The 13,132-nt window shown below is 50.1% G+C and overlaps 1 pseudogene; it reads right to left on the bottom strand.

The window, feature by feature from the left end:
• Positions 1 to 12,889, bottom strand: part of LOC107120389 — a 37,629-nt pseudogene extending 24,740 nt beyond the window's left edge.
• Between the last annotated feature and the right edge of the window lie 243 nt (positions 12,890 to 13,132).

Genomic DNA, 13,132 nt, shown 5'->3' with positions numbered 1-13,132 from the left:
CACCCACCCGGCCGGCCTGCCTGCCTGCTGGCTCCGAGGAGGAGGAGGAGGCGGCGGCAGCGTTCGCAGAGCGTCTCCTGCACACGCGCAGGAGACGCTCTCGCTTGCACTTTCGAATTTTAACATCCCCCCGAATTTTTTTTAAACTTTTTTTATTTTTGTGCACACGTGGGGACTGGCCCACGTGTGCACAAACCTCCCCCAGCCCCCCAGCTGCCCCCTCCGTGCTGATTTAAGTATCCGCACGGAGGGGGCAAGTTGGGAATTAGATATATAGATATGGAGCAGAGGTCCATCAGTGGCTATTAGCCACAAGGTATAGATAGGGGCTCTGGGGCAAGTGATGCTCTGTCTTCTTGGTGCTTGGGGGGGGGGTCAACAGTGGGATGGCTTCTAATGTCCTGGCCCCACTGGTGGACCTCCTGATGGCACCTGGTATTTCTGGCCACTGTGTGACACAGAGTGTTGGACTGGATGGGCCTTTGGCCTGATCCAACATTGGCGTCTCTTATGTTCTTATACCCTGCCCTTCACTACCCAAAGGTGTCTCAGAGCGGCTTACAAACTCCTTTCCCTTCCTGCCCCACAACAGACAGCCTGTGAAGTAGGTGGGGCTGAGAGAGTTCTGACAGAAACGGATCTTTTTCAAGAACAGCTCTTGTCAGAACTACGGCTTGCCCAAGTTCATCCAACCAGGTGCAAGTGGAGGAGTGGGGAATCAAACCCGGTTCTCCCAGATTAGAGTCCGCGCACTTAACCACTACACCAAACTGGCTCTCCTAACCTTCTGTATGATTTCAGAAGGTTAGAGAACACGACCCTAAAACACAATATAATACAGACAGTAAAGCAGCAATCACCAGGCTGGAGAACAAGGCAGCAAAACGTTATAGATGCGACAATAAACAACGTAATAAAAGCTGAATTAGAGAACCAGGCAATAAACAAGCCCAGAGCCTGCTGGGGACTGAAAAACAACATTCAGCAGTCTAAAATAGCATTCCTAGAACAGCCCCGCAGGCTAGAGAAAAACTGTAAAAAAGCAAAAGGTTGTTGTTGTTTTTAAGGTGGAACCCTTCATTAGAAGCTGGTCTGAAAGGAGGCGCTTTTTCTTGAGCAATACCTCAATATTACGGGATGGGGAGCAAAGTCCTCTCTCCCCATTTTCTCTGCACCATGCATAGGATTAGATTGGGGTCCCCCAACCTGTGGGCACATCTGGAGTTCTGGCTCAGTGTGGTGGGTGCAGCCACAGAAAGGCTGCCCCAAAATGGCTGCTGGAGGAGGCAGAGCCAGCCCTAAAATGGCTGCCACAGGCTGCTACCATAGCAACAGCTTTAAAAATCTTTACAGCCAGCCAAATGTCCCGTGACCAATCGGAAGCCTTGCTGGGCAAAAGCCCCAACTGTCCCCGCCCACTTTCTAAAAACACTTGGAGGGCACCAAGAAGAAGAAGAAGAGAGAGAAGAGATTGGATTTATACCCCGCCTTTCACTACCCAAAGGGGTCTCAAGAGCGTCTTACAACCTCCTTTCCCTTCCCCTCCCCACAACAGACACCCTGTGAGGTAGGTGGGGCTGAGAGAGCTCTTGACAGAAACTGCTCTTTTCCAAGAACAGCTCTTATCAGAACTACGGCTTGCCCAAGGTCATCCAGCAGCTGCGAGTGGAGGACTGGGGAATCAAACCCGGTTCTCCCAGATTAGAGTCCACGCACTTAACCACGACACCAAACTGGCTCACCAAGGAAGGTGTCGGCGGGCGCCATGGCACCCACGAGCACTAGGGCTGCCAGCTCAGGATAGGGAAATAACTGGAGATTTGGGGGGCAGAGCCTGGGGAGAGTGGGGTTTGGGGAAGGGAGGGACCTCAGCAGGGTATAATGCCATAGAGCTTACCCTCCAAATCAGCCATTTTCTCCAGGGGGGACTGATCTTGGTTGTCTGGAGATCAACTGTAATAGCAGGAGATCTCCAGGTGACACCTGGAGGTTGGCAACCCTAATGAGCACCAGGTAGGGGTCCCCTGGGTTAGATCCTTCCGATTAAAGCCTCTGCCGAGGGAAGGCACTTCCGCCGGCGGAACACAACTTTCCGGTCTTCCCCTTCCCTGGGCACACCACTAGAGAGCCAGTTTGGTGTAGTGGCTAAGTGTGCGGACTCTAATCTGGGAGAACCGGGTTTCATTCCCCTCTCCTCCACTTGCACCTGCTGGATGACCTTGGGCAAGCCGTAGTTCTGATAAGAGCTGTTCTTGAAATAGAGCAGTTTCTGTCGAGCTCTTTCAGCCTCACCTACGTCACAGGGTATCTGTTGTGGGGAGGGGAAGGGAAAGGAGTTTGTAAGCCGCTCTGAGACATCTTTGGGTATAAATCCAATCTCTTCTCTTCTTCTTCTAGTCTCCCCAAACTGCTCTTCCAGGAGGATGGGGAGCCCTCAGGAATGGTGTGGGGTGCTGTGACGAACAGCCCTTGAAAGAGGCTTTAAAATACTACACTATCAGAGTACTGGAGGTGAAGAGTTAAATCTCCTCAAGAATGGAGAGCTTCAATTATAAATAAAATATTGGAAGCTGCAGAGATGGACAAATTAACTTTAATTTTGAGAGGACAAAACGAAGGAAACTTCGAGGACACTTGGACAAGGTTTTATAAACGGACCGAAGAATATAATAAACAAAACGTATCGACTTACAACCGAATCAGAAGATATGAACTATATTTTTTTTTAGTTATGAGCAAAGATTTATTCAAAGATATATGGTGGAAGAATAAAAAAATATAATAAGACAATGTATGAGGTACAGAGAAATAATGTTGTAAAGGGAATCCCGAAATTTCCGTATGTATGCCTGTTTGGTGTTTTTTGTTTGTCTTGTATAAAAAAATAAAACTGTTTATAAAAGAAAAGAATGGAGAGCTTTGAGTGGCTTTGCTCCAACTAAGGGAAGAAATGTTTAGTAGCTGGGTGCCGAGGGGGAAAGAGCGTCATTCTGACAGATTCCTGAATTGAGAGAAGAGAGACGGTTCTGTCCCTTAACTGTTGAAAATCTGCTCTGAGGAAGAATTCAGTCGAAGAGTTGGAGTCTCTCAGCCTCTGCTGAAAGCAGTTTTACACACAGACATGCGAACTGGAGATGAGATTTGGCCAGGCGGCTGGGTAGTGAGATGAGACTCCCGTTCAGGCCAAAGGAACGGGGGAGACATCTTCTATGGAAATCAGAAGAATCCTTCCCCAGTTAAACAGGACAATTAGCTCTGAGGAGATCCCTGGTCTGCTGTGAAAGAAAACTGCTGGGACCCAATGCTCCCTCTAAGTTCTGGAGTCTTGTGAGCAAAAATTCTACTTTGGGAGCTACTGGCATTAAAGTTGTGAGTGAGCAATTTGGCTGCTGCATAAATTAGTTTGCTCTGGAGCCATTCTTCCTGAGCTAAGTCAAAAATGTGTGAGCTGGAGGCTAAAGAGCAGTGAGCTAGCTCACACTAACTCAGCTTAGAGGGGACACAGCTTGAGACCCCTCAAAAGCTAGACAGAAATAAGGGATTACAAGGAAGGGAGTTAGGCACTGAAAGAAGGTGGCAGCCCTGAGGAAATTTTTTGTTGTTGTTGTTCAGTCGCACAGTTGTCCGACTCTTCGCAACCCCATGGACCACATCACGCCAGGCCCGCCTGTCTTCCGCCGTCCTCTGAAGTTTGCTCAATTTCATGTTCGTTGCATCTTTGACACTGTCTAACCATCTCATCCTTTGCCGTCCCCGTCTTCTTTGACCTTCAATCTTTCCCAGCATCAGGGTCTTCTCCAGTGAGTGCTCCCTTCTCATTGGGTGGCCAAAGTATTTGAGCTTCAGTTTCATTATCTGGCCTTCCAGGGAACAGTCAGGGTTGATTTCTTTTAGGATTGACTGATGAAGCATTGTAGTGTTTGGGAAACCCAGGGGAAAAAACCTCTCGAGATTAAGATTTCAGTAACTAAGAAAATAGTCTTCAATAACTCTCATTGGCCTGTATAAAGAATTACAGTCTGGACAACCACTGATTTTTGCCTCGAAGTTTTACAACACCTACTTACACCTGACATTCCCGTCTTTTAAATAAAACATTTTGTTCGGTTTGACTTTCACATCATCTCAAGTGCCGTTTGAAGGAGTTCAACCCCAAAGGGCTCCTTATTCTTCCTTCAGTTTCCAGGGCTGGGCTATAAACCAAATTATATTTCTGTGACAGGGCGGAACAGAATCTTTTAAAGACAAAGAGGACAACCACGTTACGCAGAAGGGAACAACGTTTTGGAGGGGAAACTGACCTCTGCGGGAGGGAAGTGTGAGGGACTGCCCGCCATAGGTGCAAATTGGGGCAGTGGCTGTTGGAAGAGGAGAATTTGGCGGCAATCACACCTCTCCGTCCATTTAGTGGAAAAGTCAACCTGGACCGAGACCAAAGTTTTATAAACTTCTGCAATATTTCCTCTTAATTTTTTTTAAGCCTAAGACGATCCCAGCCCGGAAGGAAGGAAGGAAGGAAGGAAGGAAGGAAGGAAGGAAGGAAGGAAGGAAGGAAGGAAGGAAGGAAGGAAGGAAGGAAGGAGAAGGAGGAGGAGGAGGAGGAGGAGGAGGAAAAGGAGAGATTGGGTTTTTGTCCCGCCCTTCACTACCCAAAGGAGTCTCAGAGTGGTTTACAAACTCCTTCCCCTCCCCACAACAGACCCCCTGTGAGGTACGCGGGGCTGAGAGAGCTCTTGACAGAAACGGCTCTTTTTCAAGAATGGCTGTGCTAGAACTATGGCTTGCCCAAGGTCATCCAGCCAGGTGCAAGTGGAGGAGTGGGGAATCAAACCCGGTTCTCCCGGATTAGAGTCCATGCACTTCACCACCACTCCAAACTGGCTCTCAGGAAGGCTGAATGGCTCCGATTTCTTTAATCCTTTTGGATGGCACTGTTTTCAGCTCAGAGATGTCTGTGTTGCAGGGTCCCCAGGCTTCTTGGAGATTTGGGGAGGTGGAGGTTGGGGAGGGCAGGTATGGGGAGGAGAGGGACCTCTGTGGGGGATAATGCCACAGAGTCCGTCTCCCAAAGCAGCCATTTTCTTCAGGGAAACTGGTTTCTGTAACGAGGAGACCAGTTATTATTCTGGGAGGACTCCAGCCACAACCCGGAGACTGAGAAGATAAAGGGGGAACCACGGCATATAGTATGCAATGAGGAAGAAAACGCTAAAGAAAAACCATTAGCAATATGAACGTATTCTGTAGGGACCCCACCGAGGTCCCTGCCCTCCCCAGGCTCCATCTGCAAATCTCCCGGTGTTTCCTTGTTTGGTACAGTGGTTAAGTGCGCGGACTCTAATCTGGGAGAACCGGGTTTGATTCCCCACTCCTCCACTTGCACCTGCTGGATGACCTTGGGCAAGCCGTAGTTTTGATAAGAGCTGTTCTTGAAAAAGAGCAGTTTCTGTCAGAGCTCTCTCGGCCCCGCCTACCTCACAGGGGTGTCTGTTGTGGGAAGGGGAAAGGAAAGGAGTTTGTAAACCACTCTGAGACTCCAAGTGACAGTGGGGTATGAATCCAATCTCTTCTTCTTCAGCTAGCTCAAGTTTTTTAGCCTCCAGCTGAGAGCCAGTTTGATTAATCTGGGAGAACCGGGTTTGATTCCCCACTCCTCCACTTGCACCTGCTGGATGACCTTGGGCAAGCCGTAGTTTTGATAAGAGCTGTTCTTGAAAAAGAGCAGTTTCTGTCAGAGCTCTCTCGGCCCCGCCTACCTCACAGGGGTGTCTGTTGTGGGAAGGGGAAAGGAAAGGAGTTTGTAAACCACTCTGAGACTCCAAGTGACAGTGGGCTATGAGTCCAATCTCTTCTTCTTCAGCTAGCTCAGTTTTTTAGCCTCCATCTGAGAGCCAGTTTGATTAATCTGGGAGAACCGGGTTTGATTCCCCACTCCTCCACTTGCACCTGCTGGATGACCTTGGGCAAGCCGTAGTTTTGATAAGAGCTGTTCTTGAAAAAGAGCAGTTTCTGTCAGAGCTCTCTCGGCCCCACCTACCTCACAGGCATGTCTGTTGTGGATAGGGGAAGGGAAAGGAGTTTGTAAACCACTCTGAGACTCCAAGTGACAGTGGGCTATGAGTCCAATCTCTTCTTCTTCAGCTAGCTCAGTTTTTTAGCCTCCATCTGAGAGCCAGTTTGATTAATCTGGGAGAACCGGGTTTGATTCCCCACTCCTCCACTTGCACCTGCTGGATGACCTTGGGAAAGCCACAGTTCTGATGAGCTGTCCTTGAAAGGGCTCTCTCAGCCCCACCTACCTCACGGGGTGTCTGTTGTGGGAAGGGAAAGGGGAAGGAGTTTGTAAGCCGCTCGGAGACTCCTTTGGGTAGTGAAGGGCGGGGTATAAATCCAATCTCTTCTTCTTCTTCTTCTAACCTGCATCTCGCAACTCTACCCCCTCGTTCCCTTCCAGTGTCCTGAGGGGACCTGGCAAAGTTTACCTTTCTAAAACATGCAATTTTTTCCCCCAGGGGAACTGATCTCCGTAGTCTGGAGATGAGCTGTAATTCCGGAGGGATCCCCAGGTCCCACCTGGAGGCCGACATCACTAGAAGGAAGTACCGTATACATTGCAATATCTCACTAACTTTCCATTTTCTTCCATGGGGGGGAGGGATGTTCGCACCCCCCCCCCAGGCTGTTAAATTTCTGGAAACTTTGAAGCCATGAAAACAAAGATCTCTGGGTGTGACTCCCACAGAGTCTCTTGCACAAACCAACAGTTACACTCATGTAGCCCAGGGCCTCAGTCAAGGATGCCACAGGAAGGCCAATTAACCGATTGCCTTTCCTAGTTGCTAAACACTGACATGCAATTAATTCCCATTACATGCCCTTTGAAGTGTTACTCAGGATTATAGCCCAGTCCAGAAGGGTGTCAAAAGCACAGGTTCCTCTGTTGATCCCTAACCCCACATGGCTCTCTTCCAAGGCTGTATGGAATCCGGTTCTCAAAGCCCTGGTTGAGAAAGTCTTTTATGCATTTCCAAAGGAGGTCAGGGTAACCTCGAGTGAGAAACCCACAGTTACAGCAACCTCAAGTGAGAGCCCCATGGCGGGAAGAGAGAAAAGGGGCTGCCACCTTTGCCCCAGATAACGTCCCATGCCAAAAAGCCACTGCTGCACTCTGGCCAACAAACTCCCCATATCCCACGCTCCTGTTTCTGCCAGTTCTGTAGGGTGTGAGCTTCCTGGGCAGTGCAGACAGGATCTGTCCCCACATCAGTACAGCACATCCTGAATATGTATCACCTTTTTAACCTCACCTTTCCTCTGAGCAGACTGGGGCCGTGCATGCGGTCCTGCACTACTCTGATCTAGCCCACAGCAACCCTGTGAAATAGGTTAGGGAGAGAGACTTAGAGGCCTGGGGGGAGAACTGAAGACAGGGGGTAAAAAGGTAGCTTGGCTGTTGGCTGGGAAGGCGAGAAGGGCAGGGGTGAGCCTGTGGGGACTGCCAGGGAAGGGAAATAAAGAGGAAATAGTGGCGGTGGGGAAATGATATGCCCACCCCACAAATCCCTGCAGGTTCTCACTTGTAGCTAACTCTAAAAGCTGCACTATTTTGTGCAGAGGAGGAGCTGCGGTGGCTCAAGTGGTTAAGACGATGAACTTCAGGCTATGGAAGGTCGGTAGTTCAGCAGTTCGAGACCCGGGTGCCGCATGACGGAGTGAGCTCCCGTCTCTCGTTCCAGCTCCTGCCACCCTAGCCATTCGAAAGCAAGAAATTGCAAGTAGATAAACAGGTACCACTTCGGTGGGAAGGTAACAGCGTTCCGTGCGCCTTGGAGTTTAGTCATGCCGGCCACATGACCACGAAAACGTCTTCGGACAGCGCTGGCTCTTCAGCTTGGAAACGGAGATGAGCACCGCAACCCTAGAGTCGGATTCGACTGGCTTTCGAGCAAGGGAACTTTTACCTTTATCCTCCAGAGGACGACTCCACACTACGGTTGCCAACTTTGGGTTGGGAAATTCCTGGAGATTGGGGGGCGGAGTTTGGAGAAGGTGGGGATCTTATCAGGGGTGCGATGCTGTAGAGTCCACCCTCCAAAGGTGCCATCTTCTTTAGAGGAAGTGATCTCTGAAGTCTGGAGATTACTTGTAATTCCTCAAGGCTGACAACCCTGCTCCACACTCAGCTGACCAGTGACAAGATGCAGCCAGGGTTGCCAACAGGCCTGGAGAAAAAGTGTCCTATCCCTTTAAGAGGATGTGTGGCAGCTTTTCATGACATGGGGGGGTCCCACAATGCCCTTGTTAAAGGGATAAGACATTTTTCTCCAGATTGGGTGGTAACCCTAGAAACAAGCCCAACATAACAAAAAAACGTACAAATAAGATTAAATCGCATTTTTCTTTCTTACTCTTGTTTATACCCTCCGTTTTTATCCATGCTGGAGAGGGTATCTATCCAAAAAAAAACCAACGAGAGATTGTGGTTTACGGAAATTATGCAAACAAAATTGGGGGAATACTATTCATTCCTCTGTTAATTTCTCCAAATAGTACCTCCAACATCAAATATATCAGATTTTTGCACAGCACAGACAGCCCATGAACTACGGTTGCCAACCTTTAGGTGGGGCCTGGAGATCTCCTGGAATTACAACCAGCCCCCATGTTACAGAGATCAGCTCCCCTGGAGAAAATGGCTGCTTTGGAGGGCGGACTCAATCGCATTATACTGTGCTGAGGTCTCTCCCCTCTTCTAACCCAATCCTTCTTAGGCTCCACCTCCAAATCTCCAGGAATTTCCCCAACCCGGAGTTGGCAACCTGACCATGACTCCTTTTTTCAACACTGATGAAAGACCTAACTAACAACATACAACTAACGATTAAACCTCATCAGTCTTCCCATAGGCTGAGCAGGAGCGAGCCTCGGTTTCCCGTGTTTGGTGAGCAAACATCACTTGGAACTGGACTTCTGGAACACAAGCCCAGCCTTCCACGGCCACCACCTTTCCCCTAGTGATCATCCATCACCGTCTACCTGGAAGCAATCAGCCCCAAAGCCCCAGGTGGGATGCCAGCCTCCAGGTGGGACCTGGAGATCCCCTGGAATTACAGCTCATCTCCAGACTACAGAGATCAGTTCCCCTGGAGAAAATGGATGCTTTGGAGGGTGGGCTCTAGGGCATTGAGAATTGGGTTGCTTGACAGAAAATATTCTGCCCTCCCCACCCCCAGCCATTACCAGGTTTAATTAATGTCCGTTGTATTTTACCTTTGCAAAACGAACACCTCACTGAAATAAGGATGACCTCCCAGGACGCACCAACTAGGGCACGCAAAGGATTCTGCTGCTGTTTCACACTTCTTACAATCGTCACCCACTTTGCAGAAAATGAAATTCCAGATATACATTTTTACCAAATAAACACCTCTTACCCAGGCACTTCTTTTTCACCCTCTCCAGTTCATTCTCCCGTCTGGCCGAGAGTGCGAGTCGTGAGCCGATCTTCGCTAGCTGGTAGGCCATCTCCTCGCCAATCCCGCTGGAGGCTCCCGTTATCCAGACCACTTTCCCGGGAAGTTCCTCTTCTGTCCAGAGAAGGGGGGGGGGAGGAGGTAAGTAAGTAGCAAGATAACAGTTTCAAAGATATTTAATTAATTAATGTGTAAGGTAAAGGTAAAGGTTTCCCTTGCTCGAAAGCCAGTCGAATCCGACTCTAGGGTTGCGGTGCTCATCTCCGTTTCCAAGCCGAAGAGTCAGCGCTAAACACCAAGGCGCACAGAACGCTGTTACCTTCCCACCGAAGTGGTACCTATTTATCTACTTGCAATTTCTTGCTTTCGAACTGCTAGGTTGGCAGGAGCTGGAACTAGAGACGGGAGCTCACTGCGTCATGCGGCACACTCGGGTCTCGAACTGCTGAACTACTGACCTTCCACAGCCTGCAGTTCAGTGTCTTAACCACTTGAGCCACCGCAGCCCCACCTTTAACCCCAGTGGGGACCCAAACCGGTTTATATCGCTTTCCTCTCCTGCATTTCAGCCAGTTTGGTGTAGTGGTTAAGAGTGGCGGACTCTAATGTAGAGAGCTGGGTTTGATTCCCCGCTCCTCCACATGCAGCCAGCTGGTGTGACCTTGGGTCAGTCACAAGTTCTGTCAGAACTGTTCTTGAATGGGCAGTTCTCAAAAGAGCTCTCTCAGCCCCACCTACCTCACAGGGTGTCTGTTCTGAGGGGAGGAAGGGAAAGGAGGTGGTAAGCCGCTCTGAGACTTCGAGTGAAGGGTGGGGTATAAATCCAACCCTTCTTCTTCTTCGTCATTTCATCCTCATAACAACCCCGCGAGGTAGGATAGGCTGAGAGAGTGTGGCCAGCACAAGGTCACCCGGCGAGCTTGTATGACAGAAGTGGGGATTTGAATTTGGGTCTCCCAGATACTAGTTGGACATTCTTACCCACCACTTCATGCTAGCTTTGTGCTTTCAAGAGTTCTGTAGACCAGCAGTCTTCAACTGTTCCATACCTGAGACCTACCACGAACAATACTCCCTCTATGCTGTGGAGTCTTGTGAGCAAAAATTCTACTTTGTGAAGAAGAAGAGAAGAAGAGATTGGATTTATACCCTGCCCTTCACTTGGGAGTCTCAGAGCGGCTTACAAACTCCTTCCCCTTCCCCTCCCCACAACAGACACCCTGTGAGGTAGGCGGGGCTGAGAGAGCTCTTTGGAGGACTGCTCCTGAGAGAACAGCTCTGACAGAACCATGGCTTGCCCAAGGTCATCCAGCAGCTGCAAGTGGAGGAGTGGGGAATCAAACCCGGTTCTCCAACATCAGAGTCCGTGCAGTTAACCACTACACCAAACTGGCTCTCCACCAAACTGGCATTAAAGCTGTGAGCAAGCACCTGGACCACTGCATAAATTAGTTTGCTCCGGAGCCATCCTTCCTGGGCTAAGACAAAAAATGTGTGCACCAGAGGTTAAAGAAGTGTGAGCTAGCTCACACTAACTCAGCTTAGAGGGAACAATGACCATGAATCGTGAGCAGGAAGCACGCGCAGGAAGTCATGTGACACCAGAGCCATGGGACAGGAAGAGGAGATCTATGACCTTACCAGCATCGACCTCAGACAACAGACCGAGAGAGCTGGGGGACAGGACAGCTGATTCCTTAGCAAGGGAGAGGTCTAGGAGCACAGCCGTGGAGGAATCCCTCTGTAACACCAAGTGATGCCTCACTGATGTCTTCTGTTCCTCATAGCATGCATGCAAAGAAGGACAGGAGGCCACACACCTGCACACTAGCAGCAGGTCCTTCCCAAAACTCCCCCCAAAAGATGTGGTGACGGAGTTTCCCGATGCAAGAGTTGAAGACCACTACTGTAAAGAGAAGGAAGCAACCTTTGGAAGATCTAATCAGGCATGGTTTGCACAATTCAACTTCTCAAAGGACCTCATCACAGGGACAGGAGGCCACACACTTGCACACTAGCAGCAGGTCCTTCCCAAAACTCCCCCCAAAAGATGTGGTGACGGAGTTCCCAGATGCAAGAGTTGAAGACCACTACTGTAAACAGAAGGAAGCAACCTTTGGAAGATCTAATCAGGCATGGTTTGCACAATTCAACTTCTCAAAGGACCTCATCACAGGGACAGGAGGCCACACACTTGCACACTAGCAGCAGGTGGTCAGCTAGGCCTCTGGATGTTCTAGCTGCCATGGGCGTGAGGGGGGACTCTGGAATTTTAACTTTCGCTTCTGCTATTTTTTTGTTGTTCAGTCGCACAGGCGAGTCCGACTCTTCGCAACCCCATGGACCAGTTCACAAAAGTCCGCATGGTCAAAGCAATGGTATTCCCAGTAGTCATGTATGGCTGCGAGAGTTGGACTATAAGGAAGGCCGAGCGCCGAAGAATAGATTCTTTTGAACTGTGGTGCTGGAGAAGACTCTTGAGAGTCCCTTGGACTGCAAGAAGATCAAATCAGTCAATCCTAAAAGAAATCAACCCTGACTGTTCCCTGGAAGGCCAGATAATGAAACTGAAGCTCAAATACTTTGGCCACCCCATGAGAAGGAAGCTTCTGCTGTATTCCCCGGTCTTTCTCTATCTATGTAACCGAAGCCTTGACCTTGAGTGTCTGGTGTACTTTTCTCCTGAGAACACTTGCCCGTTGCTTTGGCGGGGTGCTAGGTCTCTGATTGGACCTGAGCCATCAGGGGGCCCTCTTGAACAATGTATATCAGCTTGCTTCCCGCGCTTTAGACCAGTTCTAACACTAAAGGTGTTAAGATATCTGCATACTCTCAATGTCTCAATAAACTTTACTTCTTTGAGTGAAAGCTATTGGGAACGGATTGCTGCAGGAGTCTGACACAGGCCCTTCCAACCCCCACCCCCCCCAAAAAGAAGAAAGATGTGGTGACAGAGGTTCCCGACCCAAGAGTTGAAGACCGCTACTGTAGACATTAGGAAACAACTTTCGGAAGATCTAATCAGGCATGGTTTCCACAATTCAACCTCCCAAAGGACCTCATCAGTCAACTTGTGGGGAGCAGTGGCGCAGGCGGTAAAACGCCTGCTGTAATAACAATGAACAGCCACCATGGCTGTTCGAGACCCACCGCGGCCGGGGTGAGCTCCCGGCCGTAGTCCCAGCTCCCGCCCACCCAGCGGTTCGAAAGCAGTAACAACAGCGAGTAGATAAATGGATACCTGCCCTAGGTGGCAGGGGGGACCCTCCTCCGTTGCGAGGTGTGGTGGGAGCATCGGCGGCGGCAGAGCGACGAGTGGCGGTGGCGAGATCGGTGAGGCGAGCCCTGGTGGCCAGCAAGTGCAACATCGAGCGGTGGAACGGATGACGGCAGAGGCGGAGAGACGGCAGAGGCATGGTGACGTGGAGGCGCAGGCGCGGCGGAGCCGAAATGGACATTAGCCGGAGCCATGCTGACGTGAACCGCGCACCAGATGGGCCCGCCAAAGAAAGCCACCGACCCCGAAGACCGCCAGAAGAAGAAGGAGTCGAGCCGGAGAACAGCAAGCCCCACCACCTGGGTGCCGGTAGGCAGCCCCATCCCTGTACCATGTGGCCGTAGATAGGGACAGTAGACTTAGACTTCTATGTAAACCGCCC

The sequence above is a fragment of the Gekko japonicus genome, unplaced genomic scaffold (assembly GCF_001447785.1).
Source record: "Gekko japonicus isolate JY-2015 unplaced genomic scaffold, Gekko_japonicus_V1.1 scaffold345, whole genome shotgun sequence".
Classification (NCBI taxonomy): Eukaryota; Metazoa; Chordata; class Lepidosauria; order Squamata; family Gekkonidae; genus Gekko; species Gekko japonicus.
The sequence above is the reverse complement of the archived record's forward strand: the minus strand, read 5'-3'. Positions and strand labels throughout refer to the sequence as shown.